At 30.6% G+C, this 23,908-nt stretch overlaps 1 protein-coding gene and 1 long non-coding RNA gene across 2 annotated transcripts in view; one reads left to right on the top strand and one right to left on the bottom strand.

Annotated features, from left to right (window-relative positions):
* LOC145938205 (uncharacterized) overlaps positions 1-23,908 on the bottom strand; it is a 180,039-nt gene that overhangs the window by 27,643 nt on the left and 128,488 nt on the right. The window lies entirely within an intron of this gene.
* The window catches only part of LOC145939032 (uncharacterized), a 50,459-nt gene that overhangs the window by 25,637 nt on the left and 914 nt on the right, over positions 1-23,908 (top strand). The window lies entirely within an intron of this gene.

Genomic DNA, 23,908 nt, shown 5'->3' with positions numbered 1-23,908 from the left:
TAGTATTATACAATCCTTAACTCTCGCTCGAAACATCTTTAGATGTTACATCAATCAACTAATTTATGTATACACATTGTTTACGTTACGCGATATTTTTAGATCTTTAGTGAATCATATATCCTTTATTTTTCATGTGTTGAAAATAGATGTAACGTAGCGCGTGTGTATAATAAAGAGTAGGTACTCTACCTGTAATTCCAGGTTGCGGCAATGACGCGTTTGTTCGCTATTTGCAATATGAATCGCTACTGCAAAAACAATGATCACAATTGGCATTCGAAGTAGCAGCAGCAGCGCAATTTATACAATTCATTCTTCCATAAAACAATAACATTATGTATTCGTCTGTCGATACAATGTCAGATAATTTAGCGCCACGGCATGATATATATCGTTCATTTTATTTACAGAAATACGTAATAATATTGTAGGTATATCTATTTGCCGCAACGATATAGATATGTCAGTATACAGATATCGTGTAAAGAAATTGTTATTATATACATGGAACTATTTTGTGTGCTATGGCTAAACGAAGCTCTGTAGTTCTAGCTTCTAAATGTGCCTAAAATCCAATACATGTACGTTCAACGATGCATCTTGCTTAGATACTCGGTATATTGGGTGAGGCTTTTAAGCTTCGTACATACCTATATGCCTGCTTGTCGAAGAGACGGAACTTGTACAGGTTGTTTACTCCGAATATATGATATTAACGCAGTAATGCATCATAGCAAGCAAATATAAAATTAACAAATTGATCTTAATTGATTATGGAAATGCTGATCTCAGAAACAGTCATCTTTTTGTTGATTTTAAATAATAAAATTAAAGTTATATTTCTCATTGTTATAATACGTTTTCATAACGTCTCTTTCTTACTTTCTCTCTTTTAATTAAAACATTTTGAACTATTTTTGAGTAGATATATATTTGAATTCTTCAAAATTTAATAATAAGAAAATGCGATGATATTTTCATGTACAAGTAAAAATTTTAAAATTGTGCGGAAATCTACACAGTCGCGAAGTATATATTATTCTTTTTTATACAAGATGTTATTTTACAAGGTGCTATTTTATTTCCTAATTAACTGTTTAAATAACATATTATGTGCTTTAATAAAAACATAATATTGTGCATATTTATAAAATTTTACTGCTTAGCTAATTTTGTAATGTCGCGATTTCAAATTTTTTTAATACACTACTCGCACGTCTATCTTGCTCTCTTTAACGTGGCAATCGTCGCTGATATCTGCAATGAATGATGATGGCTGGCAGTAGGATGGTTAATTGCTGAGTGCTATGTCTCAACTATCATGTACCGCGAGAGATGCAATTGCTAGTTTCGATGGAGAATTCATCGAATACATCGATAATAGTGATAAAACATATTTATTTTACAAATTATACCGTGCTCAAATAATTGAATAATTGATAATAGCAAAATTATATATTAAATAGTTGAGTAGTTATGCTATATATACATATGTATGTATATATTTAATACTATAAATAATTCTATTTATGTCATTAATTATTATTTAATGAAGATTAAGTATTAATCACAATTATTTGTGTCGTTTGTCAACAAAAATTGACATTTCACAAATTGCACAATGATTGTACATGATAAAATTTTACTTTAAATAGTTAATTAGTGTTGTATAAATATAAATATTTAATATCAGACTGCCGTAGATGTATAATCAAAGCCGGTCTCATTATTTTTTCGCCATCATTGTGGATCAGTGTATGCCACGTATATTATTATTTAGCAATTTATGAAGACACATTTTGTCTTTATGACCTTTTCACTGTTGAGAAAATGGAAAACCCACGACACGATGGACCACTAGCCTTTTTTTTTTTAGGAAATTCGAAATGATATCGTTTTAGTTCACTTGTTTGATTTCCCGAGAGGAGTGTCACTTTTTTGAACAAATAGCAAATTCATAGTGATAATATCGAAATGAGTGATTGAAAAGTTCGGAGTTTTATTATTGTCGAAGCATCTGTTAAGAATGAGCAAGTCAGATTTGTATGGCAATTAGAAGGAGTAGTAAAGATATAAGATACGATGAAAATATAAAATATCGACGTATGTTTCTTATACAAGAATATGAAGAATTTAAATATATGATAGTCCATATAATTTATATGCTTGTGTGTATTATTGAATTCTGCATAAAATCACAGTACAATGAACATGATTCATAAAATTAAATATATCTCAAGAGATTAAACAATTCTATATATATTTTATTAATCTACTTATATTCTTAATTTCTCTCATAACTTCTTAATTATTTTTTAAGAAAATATATTTATAATATTTATAATATTTTTGAGCGAAAAAATCTAAGTCTTTATTTTTAAATATATAGGATTTAATGTTATATAATAGCAAGTAACTTTAGCTTTTATCGTGACGTATTAATTTTAACGAACGCTTTTATGAGATTTTAAATAAGTACATCTATCACACAGTCATATAACTAATCTGGTATTATATAAGCGAATTACAATAGGAAAGCACGTTTAATCAAGGCGCGGCGTTAATTATTTTGTGACGTGCGAGCTTTAGGCATTAGTAGTTGCAGACTTCCATTGAAATGTAAATTCGATGATATGAGACAGAAAATATCATGAAATGTGCGGTATAATGAATATGTGAAACATTGCGTCTTTTATCGATTTACGTAGTTTTTTCCCAAGACGGTGGAAAGAACGTTGACTGACGCGTTATTTTGTTCCGAAACTGATTCGGTTACAGTACCAGGAGAAAAGTCGCGTCATCAGCGATTCAGCACATATATTCATGTTGTATGTGAAAGATTCAAATGACTTTAGTAAGCGAAGCTTGACAATGGTTAGACCTAGTCTACTTAAATAAATTTAATTATGGTTTTTTCGCTGATAAAATATTTCGCGGATAGTTTTTAATATAAAGATGACAAGAAAGAAAATTAGAAGGAAAAAATATTCTAAAAAAATAGAGATAGAATAGAAAAAGATTTATAATTAAAAAAGATTATAAAATAGTAAGATTTATATAAAAAATATATTAAGAGAACATTATGAGTAAGATTATAAGAGAGAGAGAGAGAGAGAGAAAGAATAAGACTCTATGTAGATAGTTTACATTTTATGCGAAAAATTTCACGAAAGATAAATTTAAATTATAAAATTATATAATTACATTTATGAAAATTAGAGTTCCATTTTGAAAAAAGAATTAAATAATATTTTTTTATAGATGAGATTTTTGAGGAAATTTAAAATATAAAATAAATATAAAAATATATTTATCATTTTACTGTTATTTCAAATGCTACAAACGCGCATAGCTTTCTTTAATTAATTAGAATATGTCATTACATGATAGTTTAATAGTTTTTAACATTGTTATTTAATAGTCTGTATATCAATCGCAAATGAATTTGAATAATCTGACTTATGTGCGCGTTTAAAACTCGTCCTGTCTTTTAAATAATCGCAAGTAATTGCACGACTTATAATATTATAATATCTTGGACATACATATAAGCTCTCTGTGTGTATGTTATAATATTACACAATTTTCTAACAAAATACCATAGTCACGAATGCCAATTGTCATTAAGCGCTTCATTCATGCGTACTGTGTACGAACTTTATCGTAACTCCGTTGAATACGTTCGACCTTAACGCGCTAGCTACAATACAGGTTGCTCTCAAGTTGCGTTCAGCATACAGGTTCGAACGATGTGGCATTCGCTTTTGTAGTGACTCATTGGTATGCATCTTGTCGTAGGCTGTAAAGAGCTCGTATCTGGTTCGGGAGCATTGTTTTAGAATGATAAGTAACTATACAGTTCAATCAGCCCTATAATTAACGTACGTTTGGAGTTTTTTTCGAGCAGTGAATGTCGTCGCAAATTATCTGTTGAATGCGAAAAAATGGATCTGTTAAATCAATTATTAAAGCGATACACAAATGGCTTGAATCATTCGTGTCATAATAGTTTGACGACTGATTTTAAATCACAATTCTACTTTCCATTAATCTGTCGCGCTCGCGATATTTGCGTTTATATGTAAATTATCACAATTGCACCGTCGAGTATATATTGTAGGTAAAACTTTGATGAACTCTTGCAAGCTCCAGCGAGCACTTTTGCCATACGGAGAGATAGATTATGGATGAATTTCTATTTTAGAGACACACCGAAGATCGATGTTGTCTCTGTGACGAGCAACGTTTATGTAAATTACAAAGTTTCTTATAGTACAAGATGTCAATCGAAATAAATCATATTAAGGATATGTATTTAATATGCTTTTAATTGGTGATATAAAAAATACATTTATTATTCGTTATCTCTATTAATTTCTAGATATTCTTAACGCGCCATGAATTTTAGAAAATTAATCACTTGAGTATTTATACCGTGCGAATCATTTGTAATTAAATAAGATAATCTAGAATCAATCGCGATAAAGGGTTTGTAACAGCATGTCCAATATTTTGAGTCTTTAGTTGTTGTACACGACAAGACATCGTAAATCTTTTATACGAAATATCGAAATCGCGATACGTGTTGTATCGTGAGAGCAGTTTTATTTTATTTTATTCAAATCATTTATTCAAATTGTATTTAAATTGTTGCAACCGATTTCTGCGATTGGCAATTAAAACAATCTTCAATTAAGATATCTCGTAATTGTTTGTGCCAGTTCGTTGAAGCAAGATAGCCGATATAATTCTGTGTCGCTGTATTGTTCGATTAATTGGAGAGACACAGTCTATAAGATTCTTTTTTCTCGGCCACTTTTCTCTTTTTGTGATATGCCATTCAAGACGAATACATTTCCGCTTTGTAAAGGAGGATGCTAGTTATTATAAGAAGTAAGTTGTTACAAGTTGATGCAGTGAAAAGTTAGCAAAATGCTTTGTATTTATTTTCTGACTATATTTTTTCACACGAGAAATAGTTTCGTCCATCACAGGTGAAGTTTTTGATATTCGCGAAATATTTCGTGAAAAATATTTTCGTCTCATCGTTCGAGAGTCTTTAATATTCTTCTCAATTTTTCTAGATTTTTCTAGATCCTTTTTTAAGGAGCTAATAATTTCAAGAAATGCGCCATCTCGTCATCTTGCTTTTTTAGCGTCCGCAGGATATCCGTTATCTGGCCGTACCGCGCGACCTAACTATTGCCGGCTCTGAAATGAACCGGCGACCGATTAGACGATGATTGGGCTCAGCTCATTGCATCGAGCTAGAGAGTTATATTGGATCTGATCGAGGAGAATTAGGTCGAAGATTGACTTGGAAGATCGCGTAGGCATAGGTGACATCTTGTCAAGGTCAATATCTAAGAATCGATACGTAATAGAAAATTTTTTTTTAATTTTTGCTGTTCACGGGTTTTTTCGTTTTTAAAGGCAAATTCGATCATCTTTCTATTCTTTCTATTTCATGTTCTTTGTAAATGTGTATGAGGAAGGAGGAAAATTTCTTCAGAGTTTCTTTTTTACGCGGAGTTACACAATGTGTAAATAAAAAAATCGTCGGTAATTAATTGCGATTTGTAGCAGGTGGAAAGCAAAATCCATTGAAGTGAACACTAAGTTTTTCCAGTGAACTTTCTTTCTCTTTGTGATTATTTTAGAATTATGCTTCATGCTTTTGAAAACAGATTTTGTTTCAAAAAGTTTATTATAAGATAGGAATATCTATTATTTTTTAAAATATGTTTGAAGTTGCAGAAAGAAAAATTAAATAAATAAAAAGGAAAGAATTAAGAGAAATAATAATTATTTTTTAGTAAGGAAATCTTTTTATATCGAACAATACTCATGTGTGTAGGCTGGTATCGATTTCAGTCCGTGACGCGATCTTCTCGAGATAACAATGACACAAAGTGATCATTATCGCGCAAAATTCTATATATTTGTTATACAATATGCTATTTCTATTATTTGTTGTTGTTGCTTTTTCCATCTATTTAATAGAACTTTATTACATAAGCAGATTATAATTTAATTTAAATGGACAAACATTATTATATATTCTGCGCACTTGTTTAAAAAAAATTACGCGTTTTTTGCCGATTAAAATACTGAAATAAATGTACGCGTTTTTAAATGTCTCATTTGTGCCTTTACTTTAATAGAAAAGAAATTTTATATTCTATATATGATATGTCGACGATGTCATAAGCAATAAAAAATATAAAAGATTGAGTGCAATTCTTAAATTAATGAGATTTTCTATAGGGAAGATACATTGCGAATATAAATTTATATACTAACACCACATGATCATTTTTCTATATCTCCCACGGAAATGTATCCTCGTATTTCCTTTCTTTTAGTCGTATTCACGCATGTCTTATCTCGTGCGGGATAATAAATGTTTGAACGTCTGGAGAAGAGAGAATGAGAGTGGAGAAGACTATCGTCCCTCCACGCGTCACTCTTTCAATAAGTTCGTGTGGATCGTTGCCACGATATTGATGGTAGCTACCCTCAAATTAGGGTCGGAAGAGAGTAAATCGATATACGAAACAGTTAGGGGTTTGTTAGCCTTCGTCGTGACACGCATAGCGATTAATGGAAATGGATTACACAGTTTATAATTAATTTTCACATACTCAGATCTGTGATTTAATAATATTACATATCGAAAGAATAATCCTAAAGCGTAGAATTACATCGCGTGTAGAGGAATAATATTTTAAAATATTAAATTATTAATAATATATGTAATAATGTAGTAATGATTCTGGATAATAAATTTAGCTGGTATGAAAAGAGATATTTTACATTTTTACTTGCAAGCAAGCTTTAAGCGCGATTTTATAGAAATGTATTTTTTCCTATTACCTACTTACTTTGTATTTCATCCTATAAAATTGTAGAAATATGATGCCGTCTCTGATTCACAAGCCGTATATTTTATTCCTCTATGATAAAGACGATATAACATATAGTGGGTGGTTTTAATGAAGTTGCAAAATCTTCAGCACATCTCTATTTCTTTTTTCCTGTTATTTTCACTTTATTAATGAAATGTTGTGTCCATGTTCTAAATTATGCAATATTCTTTTTCAAACTATTTAAATTCATTTGATGTAAAATTAGAATTCGTTTCGTCTCTGTCGCTGCTACTTGTTGCTATCGGATATATTAGTCAGATTTATATTTCACGAGAGATAATTATATATTACAAATATTTATATAATTATAATACTCTTCCTTGAAAATAATGTTTAATGTTTAATGATAAAGTATTGTTTAGATCTTGTGTAATATTTTAGTTTAATTGGAGTTTTTTCAAATTTTAACATTTAGAGAATTTAATTTATACTATATCAAAATCCGAGTTGAATTTATCTGAAATGCTACAATCGTCGATGTTCCCTGTGTCGTTTCGCCATCAACTTCGCTTTTCCTTTGCAATAAATTATAATCTTAATTAAAGTCTAGGGGGCATTTCTGCACGCGCGGATGTGTTCGAATGAATCTCGTTGGTTAAGGAAAAGAGAGCGCGAGAACCAGACGAATACTAATGACCCCCATTTCTGCGTGTATAATATGCACGAACAAGATTACTTACGAGAAAAAAAATTTCTAAGAATCCTTCCAATTATTTTACACAGGGGAAGAGTGATACCAACGTCTGGAAATTATTTCGATCGATCGTGCGGTTTTATCGTGCTTTCATTATCTTTCAACATCTATTGATGTTAATCCCCTTATAAGAGATTCTTTCTTTTTATAAAGTTAGTGCTTATATTAGTTAGAAATTTTTGAATATATTATTAGAATGTTTTATCGTGCTTTTTTTCGTAATATCTCTTGTTAATATTAATCTTCTTGTAAAATGATTACGTAATTGATGTCTACATTAGTTAAAATTAGCGCTTGTAAAGAAATTATCGAATTTACGTTTATCGTCAATATTATGTATGTTAAATGTGATGCACTAATTAAATAGATAGTATTGTAGATATTTTTTATGGTAGAAATTTTTTTATATCTTAATCCTACGCGGGGTGTGTATGATTTTTTAATAAATATATTTGAGCAAAATTATATGACTAAGAAGAGAAACGTATAACAAATATAATACATATTATGTATTATATATATATATATATATATATATATATATATATATGCAATCTTTGTGTATATTAAAAAAATATATAATTTTAAAAAATTACGAATGTGTGTGTATGTAATATATATATATATATATATATATATATATATTACATACACACACATTCGTAATTTTTTAAAATTATATATTTTTTTAATATACACAAAGATTGCATTCAGCATTAAACGCAAACATTTATCGATAATAATAAATTTTAATATTTGCTGAAAAATATCGTTTTCTACAATATATATTATATGTGTGCTACGAACAAATTTCTCATGTTTATGAGTTAAATACATTGAATTTCGTAAACGATAATAATACGAATATCAAATGTAACGCTATCAAACGATGGCAAACTCTGATTTATACCTACAAAGGTTATGCGGTGTATAACGGACGCAATGTTTCTAATAATCAGAATATTCACACAATATTCACACAAGAGCTGTACAGTGAAATTCTCTTGTGCTGCTTTGCGATTATATTTGCCATATCCAGTGCTTTGTCTGCTTGATTTGGTCTCACCTGCTGATTGTCAGACGGGCGGGTTGCAGTAATCCTATTCATGGCAAAAGCTCTGTTTACCGATATAGTTAGCGACGACTAACTAGATTGCGGCTTATATCGAATCGGAATTACGGCTTCTTTTCAATGTATAACGAACCACGAATCGTTTGTAATAAAAGTTGGTCGGGGTATAATCTTCTAGCGGTGCTTCTCAAGTCAGCTAGGTTTATGAGCTGGAAGATATTTTCTCCCACAGCAGCGTCTTTTACGACCACCCCGAGATCTTTTTTGCGTCGCCCGTGTGGTATAGTTTGCCTTAGATCGCGCGCGATCTTAAAAAAAACCTACCGCGAGAATGTCCCATAAGGAGAAACTGTTCTCTAGATTACCTTTACTTCAGCCTTATCGCGTTTTATCGTATGTCTCTAAACATTAGGATCAAAGTATCATTATATCAATCATTATACTAATCTAAAAAGAATTAATAAAATCAAACACTTGCGGACACAGTATCGTAATCGAAGATATCTGTGAATGATATAATTATATGTATATTATATAAAGTATTCTATTTTATTCCTATTATTTTATTATCGTGGGAGTTTTTATTTTAAGAAAAATTCCACTGGCACTTTATTCATATGTAAAATAATATAACTTTTTAATCTGATTTCAAGGTACAATTAATTATCTTTTTATACTTTCGGCTTTTGCGAAAATGAATGCAACGACACATCGGAAATTAATTTTGTGCGAGAAATACGAATTTTTCTTTGTGTGATCTGAATTTTTCAGAATTTTTCTAACTCATTAAATGAATAAATGTAATTATCGTTTTATATTTCATGAATTTAAAATGCGAGTAAGATTGAGAATTGGATAGTCATATTTTATGCTATGTAAATATATCACTAAGCAAAGATGTGAAATTAATACCATGTGTCTCTAGAATCTATTTATCATATGAATATCTCGGGGAAAGATCAAGTTGCGAGAGTTCTCTGTATTGATAGCTTTTACCGAGCTCGCGATATAACGATGCTGAAACGAGAAGAACGTCCCTGTAGAGGATCGTATTTTCTATAGCCTCATCTTACCTAGCGCCATTACCGCGCGAGGCAAATGTATTGGGCTTTTTTAGTCTCCGACCGTGCCACATACCTAAAGCGTAAAATGCTCCCTACAAAAAGCTTCGCGATGTTAGAAACTATATTAGTCTAGTGCACTCTGCGTTACTACACTTCACGCTGTTCCATTGCGAAGCATCGCGTTATTATACTATACTCTCGCGTGGGAATACATTTAATATAAATTATATTTCTTCCGCGTAAAAAAAATCTTTTTTTTTTTTTTTTTTTTTAGATAAATATATTGCAAAAGTAGAAACGTGGCAGAATATAATAAATGTATTACAGAAATATTTATGAAATTATTTTATCTTTATTTATATCGGGAGGGATATATATCTGGCATTAATAAAACAATTTAATATGTTTCAACAAAATATAATAAAATTAAATACTGAAATTTAAAATGAAATGAAATTTAAATTTAATTATTTAAAATTTATGAGAATGCAGGTTCCACATTGCGATAATAATCGTTAGGATTTTTTTTATCGCGCCAGGTTTTATTTCACTGAAAATGTTTGCGTGACATTCACGAGAGTTCCGATTGTACGATTCCAGAGCATCGAGGACAAGAACATCGCTGCAGAAACGCACGATGCCAGTTATGTTAACTACATGCAAATATTAAGTGATGCCATTGATCGTTAGGAACGATAGAGAAAGCGGACATACGACATTCACGCGTAAATGACATTATTTCAGTGATGAGAGGGAGAGAGAGAGAAAGCGATTTATGATTAATAATTTCATAACATTATTTTCAAGTGTTACTTATTGTTAGTGAAAATTTATCGTTTATAAGATACTGATATTTCTTACATTTTAAAATAGTTTCAACGATTGAAGTTTGACTCGACATTGAGATTTTCTCCGATATCAATGTTTTGAATTTAAACTTTGAACGACTAACAGAAGCTTTTTTGAAGCAAGCGACAAGTGCCCTATGGATATTTAACACAGGAATATACGTCGATGTATTCTTTATCATTTCATAGCCGTATATTCAAAACGAACTTATATTATTGTGTTTGTACTTGTACCGAAGTTTTAGACATAAAAAACATAGGGTGGGAAAACTTGATTGTGATGTGTGATTGTGAATATGCACCAGTTTCATCGTGAATGTGATACTACGAAAAAAAAATGAATTAGTTATCTATTTTATACATTGATCGAATAAGAGACAATTTATTTATGATATATCGTTATTCACATTGATGGATTTTGCGCGATGTACAATAATGACAATCCGTCAAAGCTTATTTAAAAAGATAATGGTGTTATGCATGCGTAAAATTAACTATCAAACAAAGGAGAAATTTTTATCGATCAGTACAGTTGCAAAGAGGATTTGTTAACGTGCGCGCGCCGTCACGCAGAGAAGAGTTATCCGGGTACATTTCACTTTCTCGTACTGCGAGATTATTCCACGTGCGGCGAGTTTCTTTTCCGCTACAGAGCTCGATCAGCGATCGAGTGAGCGCGGAAGATCCATGCCATGATGATGAAGTGCGACGAGAGAAAGCGTGAGATGTTCTCGCGGCGTGCTTGCAGCGAGAGCGGGCCGCATCCCGGGATACCGGGATACGGTAACGCACCCGTTGGCGGACATCTCTGGGGGAAAAAAAATCAAGGACGCACTTCGGCGCCGGTTGTCGGCCACGTGAAACCGACCGCTATAATCCTGAGGACGAGAAGGAGCTGGCCTGTCGCGCCCACACACTGCCGAAGGTAAGCGATCTAACTCGCTTCGTCTTGATCTTCTCGACCTCCCTCGTGTTACACGGATAGCCGACGCATTCGCTCTTTCATTTGCGTATCCTTGGATCGATAGTTGAGAGGTTTGATCGAAAATTTAATTAGACATTATTTTTGTTCCTGGTTTTTTGACATTAAATTATAGATGGATTTTTGATTAACTTAAACAGTTGAATTTAAATTCCGCAAGAATAAAATACACACCAAGTTTCTTTACTTTACGAGTTTGTGGATGTGAATAGTTACTTGTACCTTGAAGCTTGTGGCTCGAGTAGTTTCATTTTCTTATTTCTTCAAGATTTGTTGGAAATTGATGGATATATCGACCATTTTCAGTTAATACGCGATGTGGATATATTTTCCGGATATAAAACTAAATATAATAAAAAAACTTTTAGTTTATTTTAGTTTATTTTAGAGAGAAGGGGGGGAACTATGTTAGATTATTTTATTAAATTTATATATATAATACGGTTTGTGCGGTATAATTGTTCTATTAACGTATTACAATTAATTGCTCTCTAATCTGAAATTGTGATCTTATCTATAGAGAAAATATTGAACATTTTATAGAATAAATATTTGTAAATCTAAAAATTGAACAATTATATGAGATATTTGGCAATAATCGCTCACTCATCGTGTGGAGATAGAGCGAGTTAAATCGTATAAGAAATTCTATATCGTTTTATGATCTTTGCAATAATTAATAAGATTAATTCAGCTAATCCGCGCACGGACTTTCTACTCAATTTAATTCGCTCTATCTGTACATACATGAGAGATGCAGCGATTATTATCTGACATCCTGTGTATATGCGGAATATTAAAGTATACAAATATTTTAAAAATATAGAGATTAATTATTTATTAGACGATTAATTAAGCTTATCCTTATCTTTATTCACTCGATTCTGCGATTCGATTGTTTTACTGCGCGTTCTTCATTCGAATTATGTAATATCGATCGTCGAAAAGTTGACGGAACGTCTCGCATCACTACTTTCCTGTTCGAGTGTCGGCGTGCGAATGATATACAGAGCCGCAGCATATCAACAAGCGCGCTAGATACCAAGGTCGAATACTTCTGTTATTGATAATTCATTGTCGAAATATTTTACGTACTATAGTAGTCATATACATACACAGTCTGTACGATACATTTCACAGCCTCGTCGTCATTTGCACAGTGAAACTCGAGTGAGAAGGCTTCATATAATATTATCATGCATAATATCATGCGAATTGTGATTATTACGTATAATTATTATAATTAGCAATTATCAGCCCGTGCAATCGATTATTTTAAAATGCTTCTATAATTTAATATTCGTGTATGTGTATGCATAGCACGTAAAATATTTTGGGGGCAATACAAAGAGTCAAATATATTTTATCCAATGTTTTATCGTTTCACTTTTCGACGATCTAAATGTATAATTCGAATTGAAAACGCGCAGTAAAACAATCGGATCGAGTAAATAAAATAAAGATAAGTTCCGTACATTAATCATCTAATAAGTAATTAATCAAAATTTCAATACTTTTGATGTTATAAATATATAAATTTTAGAAGTTTTTAAGAACAATTTTCACAGCGAAACTTTAATAGTCTATTTTACTTTGTGTACGTTAATACCACATTTTTTATGCTTGCAAAATAACACTTGTTGCAATATATCTATGTATAGCATGTTGGCACAATAAAGATGTTGCATATCCCAATAGAGAAATGCTATTCTTACAACATTAAATACAGAACGAGACATGTTGTTTATCGCGCTACGATAGGTAATAAGAAAAGATGTATATATGTGTGTATGTGTGTGCTTCAATGTGAACTTTCGTTCCGTTGTTACAAAATCGATATCGATATTGATACGCTTTATTAATACAAGTAAAAAGTCCTGCTTATCCTCGTGTACTATATATCCTCCTTTGCTTCATCCGATATTCGGATGGAACGACATATTGGGATTAATTATCTGTCGGCGAACCGAAAGGTCGTTAGATGTATTTTACGGCCTGAGCAGAAACTATAGCCCTTTCTGTACCCTTTCTTCGTATTATAGGAATATGTTCATCCCGAAACACGGATATGAATACGTGAATAAGACGACTCTTCTCTAAGTCATTGGACTCTTCCATCTTTCGCTATATTCATGTCTGTACGCCTTTATACTTTCTTCGATTTTGTTGTTGACGCCGTCCTGATTTGTCGCGGTTTCTCGTTTCTATTCGGTTGAGCGTAGACAGAAAGGGTTTAACGGCATTATTGCAATCCTTGAAGTGAAATTGCGTCTTTTCTCGAAATCTGCAGTTCTCTTGTTTCAGTTGTATACAAGTAACCGGGTAATAGAAAGACAGGTTGATAATTGCTTTTGCAGCGATTCCCTCTTGCCGAGCGAAATGTAAAAAAAAAAAAAAAAAGGAGAGAGAGAGAGAGATAACTATTCCAAGAAAAGATGTTTTTTGTTTTTAACGCAGCTTTTTCATTGTTGATGATTTCGTATAATGTTACTGCACTATAAGCTGAAAAGTTATATGTAATCTTAAAAATGCCATGCATCAGTAGGTAATAAGGCTGCTTGTTTGCACAAGCGTTTACCTATACTACTTACATCACGTCAAACCGATACGCGGCTGGTATTTTGCTTAAATTGTGCTGTGCAACGTCATAAATAATTAAGTGTCATTCAAATATGTAAATTTAAATATATGGTGATATTTCTTTGGCTTTGCATCTGATTATTCGTATTTTGTTACGCGATTAATACTTTTAATGATATGGTTGTATTGTGTATTTGGATTTCGTGATATTTTGTAGAAATGAACACTTTCGGCGTATAATTACTTAAATTACTTAATGCTAATCTCGATGCGTTTTGCAGCTCTTTACAATTTCTTGCTTCGTTGCGTTGGCGCCTCTTGTCGATACCTTGTATCGTCTTCTTTTATGATTATTAACTGCTTATGAATTATTAATGGTGATATGACCTAGTGCTTTTGTAAAGAGTAAAGAGCGCCGACTTTATCTCCTTGGAAAGTAATATTCTTACGATAGCAAGAGTTATATTTATTCAAAGAGCAAAGGGCAAATGTTGCGTCAAAATATATCATATCAAAATTATATGATGATAGTTAACATCTAATAAAATAGACAGACGTGTCACATGTATTCTCTCTCTTTCTCGTTTTTACTTTAGCGCGGGGTTAGAATAGAATAAAAGTATTCTGCGAGCAAATATAACTACATAATGCAGAATGCTTTTTCCTTGAGTGACTGATAAATAAATAATAGCTTAGTACACATTTACATAGCAAAAAATATTGTACGATGTCAAACAAGAAGCCTCGATTTTTTTCTTAAATGCAAGCAATAAAAAATTATAATGTAGTAATCTGTGGAGAGATTAAGTAACAATATAATTTGCTAATATAAAATTTAAAATTGTTTGTCTCTCGTATGTATTTTATATATATATGTTCACTTTTTATTATATTTAGCTGCAAGCATTGCGCGAACTAACGTAGTAAACTTGTTTACATCATTAAAAGCAGCTTAAGCACAGGAATTACCAAGAATCTTTCTTTTAGAATTTTATTGAAGAGGATATGATTCACTTGCAAAGTACAGCTTTTTTTAAAGTAGAGCTAACGATATATTATCGTTGGTAAACTTAAATATTTTAAATATTTTATTGTCACATTTTTGGAATGGATTAATAATGTAATCTGATGTTTCATATATCATCAGATTTCTGAGTGTAGAATAAATTCTATTTTTATTTTAAAAGTAGTACAGATGAATATTTCAGATTATTCAAGTTATTATGATCTCAATATTTCAAAACAAAATGAGTTTTCGAATATGATCTTTTCATCAGGTTTTTATGCAGCATTATTATCTATTTCTTCGCGGACAGAATTATAATCAAAACAAGATTTTCATTCTTTATTTTTTTCCTCTAGTCTTCTTTATGGCAGGGAAATTAGTTCGCGCGAAATAAATTCTTGTTAGGTTTTTTATGTGTGTATGCACAACGCACCAGCCCTGTTTGTGTGTTTTGCGTAAAAGAGGTTCACAGGAAATACCTTAGATCTTTTTCACTCTCTTTTTTTAATAAAATATTATAACAAATATTTTTTATAAAATATAATTTATATTCTATTTTTAAATTTAATGAGCATAGTTTATCTATTGCAACTAAAATTTTATTTATACGCTTGTGTTTCAATACAATTAATACAATTTTGATAATCAAATTTCAAATTAAATTTCTGTTAGAGTGAAATCTGCTTGGAATTATAGGTATGCATGAAAAGATGAGATTTTATTAACTGTTATATATACATACATATATACTATTGAAGCATTTCTCGCGAAAGATCTTTATTTTTCAGTTAATGTAAGGACACAAAAAGTTTTGCTAAGTTTGTAGAAACAAACATCGTTCTTTGAGACTAGTCTAGAGGAAATATGATATTTTTCTCGAATACGTTTTACACATACATATAGAGAAAACGTTTTTTTCCCCCCTTTTTTACGAAACATTTCTGCAACGAGAGAGTATCAAAGTGAATAGACATTTCTCCGAAGGAACTGTGAAAACATCGATGATGAACACGCTGCATTTATTTGCAAGAATGTAGGAAAATGTCACAAGCTGCAAATAATCCATGTTAAATTGAAATTTTATTTCCTTGCAAACATAAAAGAGTGACCCTGTAAAAAGTTTATTTTACACAATTTTGTACTTGTCACATTTATGCAATATCTCGTATACCCAAGAGTGATGTTTTAATTATTATGGTACAAGGTTCTATTATTCCTTTGTTTCAGTCATAGTAATTATTTGAATGCATTAAAATTAGATGTTAGTAGGAATATATTTACTCAGAATGACTTAGAATTTATGAGACCAATTATTATATATTAAAACTTTTTGTTATTTTAATATTTTTTTATGGAAGTGTTATGCAAGTTAATCAGAGTTTCTGATCATTCTTCTGTACATAATTGATGTGCATTTTATGTTTTTCCCTCGATTTTTATAATTAATTTGAATATTGATGCAACACTTTAAAATGGATTTCGCATAACTGAATTTAAAAAATTCTGCAGTAAGGGATGAATATTTAACTTTTAATTGACTTTCGCGCACCTCTCCCTTCCATCAAAAATATATCCAAAAAAAGTTTTACGGTCAAATGTAATCTGCGAAATTTATTCAAGATTGATTTGATTAGAATTTCGTGTTTATTGTACTTGAAGGATGATTAACGGTAGATTTTCAAAGCAATTCAAGACGACACATTCAGATTTTAATATTCCTGTGTCGTGAACTACTTTCTGCGAATGCCGTGCATCGATCGGGCATGTCTCTCTGCACGCGCGCATGTATATGTGAAAAGAGTTAGCATATAGATTTATTAAATATTTAATCTCGTCGTCGCAATATTTCAATTGCATCTCGGAAATTTTCTATGCGGTAATCCAATCGTTCAACTTTCAAGTGGAGAACTTATTTATGCGTACACTTATTTCGACAATTAATTTTTATACTGTATTAAACCTGGCATTAAAGCAATAGTTGCAGTTTTTAATTTAACCAAGGTTTTGCGAACGTTTACGTTTATTTAAATTAAATTTAACACATTAGAAATAAGATATATTATTTTCTTTTCTTATATACGCGCTTCTTTTGCTCTGATTATTTTTGTGAATTTTACCCAACTAGATTTGATTAAAAAACTTACATTTTGTTAAAAATCGAGATCCGACTGTAGATTCTCTCATGTTGGATTGAGAAGGATAATAAAGAAGAGAAAGTCGTTGCGAGAGACATGGAGATCTTGAGAGATTATATATATTAATGTTGAACTGAAATACGTGAATCTTTCCGTTCTTTGTCTGCTTGTCTGCATTTGACAGTGAGAGGATAGCACAGAAACTTGTCGTTCCTTTGCTCGAAAGATAATTCCTTTCGTGTTCAGTATTAATTATCGGAAAGTTTAAACTGTATTAAATGTATCAATGATACTAATTATTATATTCTTGTGTTAGGTTTTTAATAAAATATAATTTTTAACAGTTTTTCAAGAATTTAATTTAATTTATTGAAATAATATTGTAAATTGTTTAGCATTTTTTTTATATAGTGTTTATCTTTTTTATTTTTAATTTTATTAATTAATAAAAACGTTTTTATTTTCGATTTTGTTTCTTACAAAAAAATTGTATTATTAATTCTTAGATCTTCTACTTTCCTTCTTAAAGATTATGTATGTATAATAAGCGCATGATACTCTTTGTCGGCATAACTATTTGTTCCAACTTGTGTTAATGTTCGCTACAAGAGGAAATTGGTTCTCTACTGTATCTCTATCCGTTCACTGTAGTATTTACCACTACAGAAACACTGGATTTAGAGCACATAGCAATTAAGTAGAGTATGTAGCTGCGTGCATACTACGTATTCTGTATGTTCAATAAATGGACTATGTGGTCTCCCTTGGACTTTGAATTACGGGTATTTATGCGTGTATATGATAAAAAATACGTTATTAAGTTTACGCTCTAAGCAAAAAGTATGAACATTGATCTCTATCCCAGTTTATCTTTTGATTAAAAGTTTGATAAATTTAATTTATCACATAGTAGTCAAAATTTTTATTGTGGACAGATTAAGAAAGATGATATAAGCTTATTAGTAATATTACATTGTTTAATTTTTTAGCGAAATTAAAGCATTAAGATCTATTTTTTCACGATAAGGCAACATTTGTATACACATATACTTATAAAAAAAGTGTACTCTCTTATAAAAGAAGAGACTTCAAAAAATGAGCTAAAAATATTTATAAACTTCTTATAAAGTTCGATATGATAAATATCCGTAGAATGTCTGTGCGCGATTTGTTTTATCATTTTTTTTGCTACTTCTATATTATGTTAAGGCAAATGAGAAATTTGAATATTTTTGGCAATTTGATAAAACACTTGATAATTCGATAATAGATGAATGAAAAATAAACGGCATAGTGAGATGGTGAAGTTACATCGATTCGATCAGATATACACGAACCTCATTTGTGACATTTTTATCGTCTCTGATATCTCTGTACTTCGCGATGTTTCACGTCGTGCGCGATTATCGGGCGACGTTTCGGGAAATGAGACGACGAGGCTAGAGACGGATAGGCGATTGTACTTTATTATATACGCGATAGTGCAGGTCAAGAATTTGCGATCCGCAACGTGCAGCGATCGTTTTTAGTTCATATCTCGACGGAAGCACGAAACCACTTTAGCGTGTATTAACCCCTATGTCCGCGCACGACAGCGAAAGTTTTGTCCACTTGTCCACATGTCGTATAGTCGATATCCTTCGCGCCGATATTTTCACCTCCACGTGGAAGTGTTTTTTTTTTTTTTTTTTTTTCCACATGCCCGTAAACCTCGAGAGTAAAGTGCCAGTTGTCAAATATCTCTGTATATCTCGAGCTGTGCTTCCAGTATTCCATACAGCTAAATGATTATAGAACCAGCAAAGTTTGTTCGCGGAATTTATATTCGAAAAATCTCGATCTTTTGCTCATGCCAATGATAACGAATATCCGAGGGGTGTCTCACAGTCGCAATACATGTACATTTTTCTGGAATTACGCATTACTTCGCATTGATTTACGCAAGCATAAAACAATAATAACCCAGACAAGATTAAAAAGTAAAAATAATGCTGTTATGACGTTTTTTAAATATACATATTTTATTAAATATTATAATTTATGAAATTATTAATATTTTATATTTTATTTGTTCAGATCTAATCTAATTTCATTTGTATTTTGTGTGTGTGTTCAAATTTATATAAAAGAAATTTTAAGTTGATTTTTAAAAATTTCTGAATTTTTTAATTCGTCGCGAAATTTAATCACGAAGTTTAAAATAAGATATTTTTTTAAATTTATAATTGGGAATGCGTAACTTTTGTTATATCTTAATTATATTATTTTAATTTAGATATTCCAACTAAATATTTGCAATATTAATTTTAAAAAATATTAATTTTAAATTTTTTGCATAATACATTGGTACTATATGATTTACAATATCTCAAATTTATTTTTCTTAACATTTCTTTTTATAATCATTCTAATTTCATTTTTCTTATTAAATTACAGTATTAATATTTAAATATTTAACAGTACTAATATTTAAATATTGTATTTTATTTAAAAAAAAAAAAAAAAAAGAATTAACATAATTACACGCATTACTTATAGAATTATACGGCGCATTACTTATAGAATTATACGGCGAATTACTTAGAATTCTTGGTAATTCGCAATATACATGTACAAATTTTTGATGAGTGAGACACCCCTTGCAAATATCATTTATCGGCAGCCTATTAATTTGCGGTTCTTCGCGTTCTTTACTTTTAACGTGATATTTAAGTTCGTACTTGGAAATTCGATTAAACAATCGAATTATGTGATATCACGAATAGATTCACGTGTGATATAATGAGAGATTCTCTTTTATATAACGATACAATTCTACATCGCAGCGTACGAGTTTAAAATTATGAATCTCGATAAGTTTATATTGCTTTAATCAAGAACAAACTCTATAAAGTTTAGGATGGATACTCTAGCTGAGTCTCTCTTGAATATAATTACGGAAAAAATAGCTTCAAGAATAAATGTTGAAAATCTATATTATATTTTACATATACAAATCGTGTTGTCTTTGTGTTAAATTTTAACATTCACATGCATTTTAGATTGCTTTTTTTAAATTTTCAGTTTTTAATATATTTTGTTTCTGTGATAATGTATAAAATAGAATATGTGAATTAGACGTGTCACGTAGCGACCATTACAAATCTGGGAATGTCATTTGTGTTTACAATTATAATTCCCGGAAAATTAGATATAAACTGTACTTAAACAATGATTAGTAACGGATGCATGGAAATCCTGTTTTCCTGAATCTGTTGAATTAAACTTGAACTTTCCATTTATCTACTTAATTTAGTTACGTTGAACGTGGTAAAGGGATCCATTTCAAACGATAGTTTTTAACTTTATATATTATTTTATGTAGTTTATGAAACGTAATTGCAGCTCTTTCTAATTGCATATGGCTTTCAACGCGTCATTTCCTGTCCAATGCACAGAAACCCCATGGTATTAATAGTTTAAACTCTAATTACTTCTTCGTCGAGTAACATTGAATGTTGTTTAAACCTTTTAGTTTAAAGTGTATTCACGATGATAAAGCGATTATACAATCGATTCTATTATCGTGATTAGACAAGGTTAAAATATTCAATGCACGAGCAAATGACGAGTCTCTGGCAGAAGTGTTATTATATAAAATATCGGAGAGAATCTGCCATACATTGTTTGCATAAGTGTGACGTAATATGTCGTGAGCATCGAGTGGCCGCTGATTAAACCGTACAGAATGACCATCGATTACACGTTCGGCTAGCAACCGTGCATAACACGGGGAAAATTGGGTAAACTGGACAAATTGTACTATCTCGATTCTATTGCGTCGCAACTTGATGCTATTATAAAAATTTGACATGCATGCGTCAGTGTAAGCACGGTCCATTCAGTCTCATTTATTAAATCGACACATCAAGCGCAACTCTTGCCACACAGAAAGCGTTTTATCGATGCATAAAATCCAATTCTGCATGAATTTCGTTAATAAGAGCATATATTAAACCCAGAATAGGTATCTGCTTTTGATTAGGTCACGCGATAGAGTTTAGAATATTTCGTATATCGTACAGTATTCGTGTTATACGAACAAAATCTTTGCGAAGAATGTAAAGCGTATTTAATCAATTATAATATAAACGAAACTAGAGTCCATAAATTAATGTATGCACTAAATGTGTATATTGGTAGGTATATAATAGAAAGGGAAAATATAATAAGAAAATTAAAAAGATATATGTATAGTCAATAAAATAATACAATAAATTACTAACATAAGAATTTTAAAGTAATACACACATCGAATATTAATCATTCAATGCTCAATTATGAAAATTATACATCACTTCAACTTAATCCATTAATTTTTTATATAATAATATAAAAGAAATTATTTTACGCGATAAAGGATATTGAGATTTTTATTATAGAGAACAACCAGAAATACCGATTATAATCTTAAGAATCGCGGACATAATGGGTGCAAAGTTTTCGCGTAACTTATTGTTGCCAAGTGGTCAATGTGTCTGCAATGCAGTTATGGAGTTACGGGTTCGTATCGACCTGTTATACGGCAGTCATCAACCTGCCGGTAGGTAAGTGTGTACATACAGGTATGTCGTAAACGGCGAAGGAAGAATTGATCGTGCCCCGTCGTCGCGCCGTAACCGTCGGTATTTCCCTCGGAAATTCTATCACGGAATATTAAAGGGCTTTAAAACACATAACCATCTCTTTTTAATAATGCATATTCGAATTTATAATCAGTCGTAAATAGTCGAATTGCGCGATTGAGGCTCCAATATTTTATAATGGTATCACGAGTATACGTATTTACATTTTATAAACCGAGCTTACAGAGAAATTATAAAACCCACATATTCATTATAATACATTAATTTCGATGTGCATTAATTTCAGGATATCGTATATTTATAATAATAAAAATTCGTATAATTTTATGATATGAATTTGTAATCAATGGCAAATAGTAATCGAATGTGCGGCTAATGTCAATATTTTATAATTTTATACATTTTTAAATTACTTGCAAATTTATATTAACATAATTACAACATTCTTCCATCTACATATTTATTATAATATATTAATTTCGACACACACATTAATTTTAAAGTGGTAATATCATAACAGGGGTTTGTATATAATTTTTACGGAATACTCTAGCGGCAAAATATTAAATACTATCATAAAATACATGTTTAGATCAATAATAGACATATTTTAAATATGAAAATAATGATAGAAGAAATACTTATATGTATAATAAAAATCTATTTGCTTGTTTTATTTAAAGTTTTTCTTCGACATATGTTATTACATTCATATAAAACTTCATCAAATAAAACTTGAACAATAATTCATCATGTGCCACTTTTATGACAAATATATTTTCATTCTGCGATTTTTCTATGTTGGGTGACTTATATTCTAAATAGTTTCTTAATGTCCTCATTTTTAATTTATATATAATTATGATACATTAAAGAGACATTTTCTCAAGTAAGATAAACAGAGTACTCACTACGTAATATCTCAAATTTATTAAAATTATATGTACATTTATTAAATAATTGAATTATTATTTACCTTCTTTATTCAATGCTGAAGGATGAGTGGTTAAGGCCTAGTCTACAATGAGTCGTTAGTCGTAGGTAAGTCGTAAGAAAATTGACCAACCACAGTTGATTGTTTTAAAATAACTTAAAATAAAATAAAATAAGTATTTTAAAATAATCAACTGTGGTTGGTCAATTTTCTTACGACTTACCTACGACTAACGACTCATTGTAGACTAGGCCTTAACCACTCATCCTTCAGCATTGAATAAAGAAGGTAAATAATAATTCAATTATTTAATAAATGTACATATAATTTTAAAATAATCAACTGTGGTTGGTCAATTTTCTTACGACTAACGACTTACGACTAACGACTCATTGTAGACCAGGCCTAATGCAACAAGTCATATTATATATACATATATACATATATGTACATACATAAGAAAGTCAGTTATCTTACGTATAGACAATGTCGAAGATTCGTAATATATAATTTATTATCTATGGCACGCGAAACGCTTTACAAGGACGAGCAAAACAGTTTATTTTGTATCATGCCACATGATTTATGTTTTGCATCACATTGCAATCATGCATGTTTCGAAATATATTTTCTTTATATATAGCATGGTAAGACGTTCATAAATGTCGTCGCAAATGGGAGACGCGCTTGTGGAACGTTAAACCTTAAGTAAAGCAGTAAAATTTTCCTAGCATAAATAGCTAGTTGCGTCCTAGCAGGTCGTATAAATTTTAAAAAAATGATAAAGTAGCGTTGCTTTATCTAGGAATAAATAAAAATAATGAACGTCCATCTAGACAAACGGTTCTATTGAAATGAGAAATCGCAGTATGACTTAATGCTAATTTTCACACGTTCATTCTGCTTTATTAATTAAAACTCAAAGGGAGTTGTACAATAATTGAGACGAAATTGTCAGATTTAGGGAAAATTTATAGATTCTATAATTTCAAAAATGTGTAAACAAGACATATGTAATTATACACATTATATATGC

This window comes from Prenolepis imparis, unplaced genomic scaffold, assembly GCF_030444845.1.
Source record: "Prenolepis imparis isolate NDT839.2.m4 unplaced genomic scaffold, iyPreImpa1.0 SCAF_7, whole genome shotgun sequence".
Lineage (NCBI taxonomy): Eukaryota > Metazoa > Arthropoda > Insecta > Hymenoptera > Formicidae > Prenolepis > Prenolepis imparis.
This window is presented reverse-complemented; position numbering and strand designations above follow the sequence as displayed.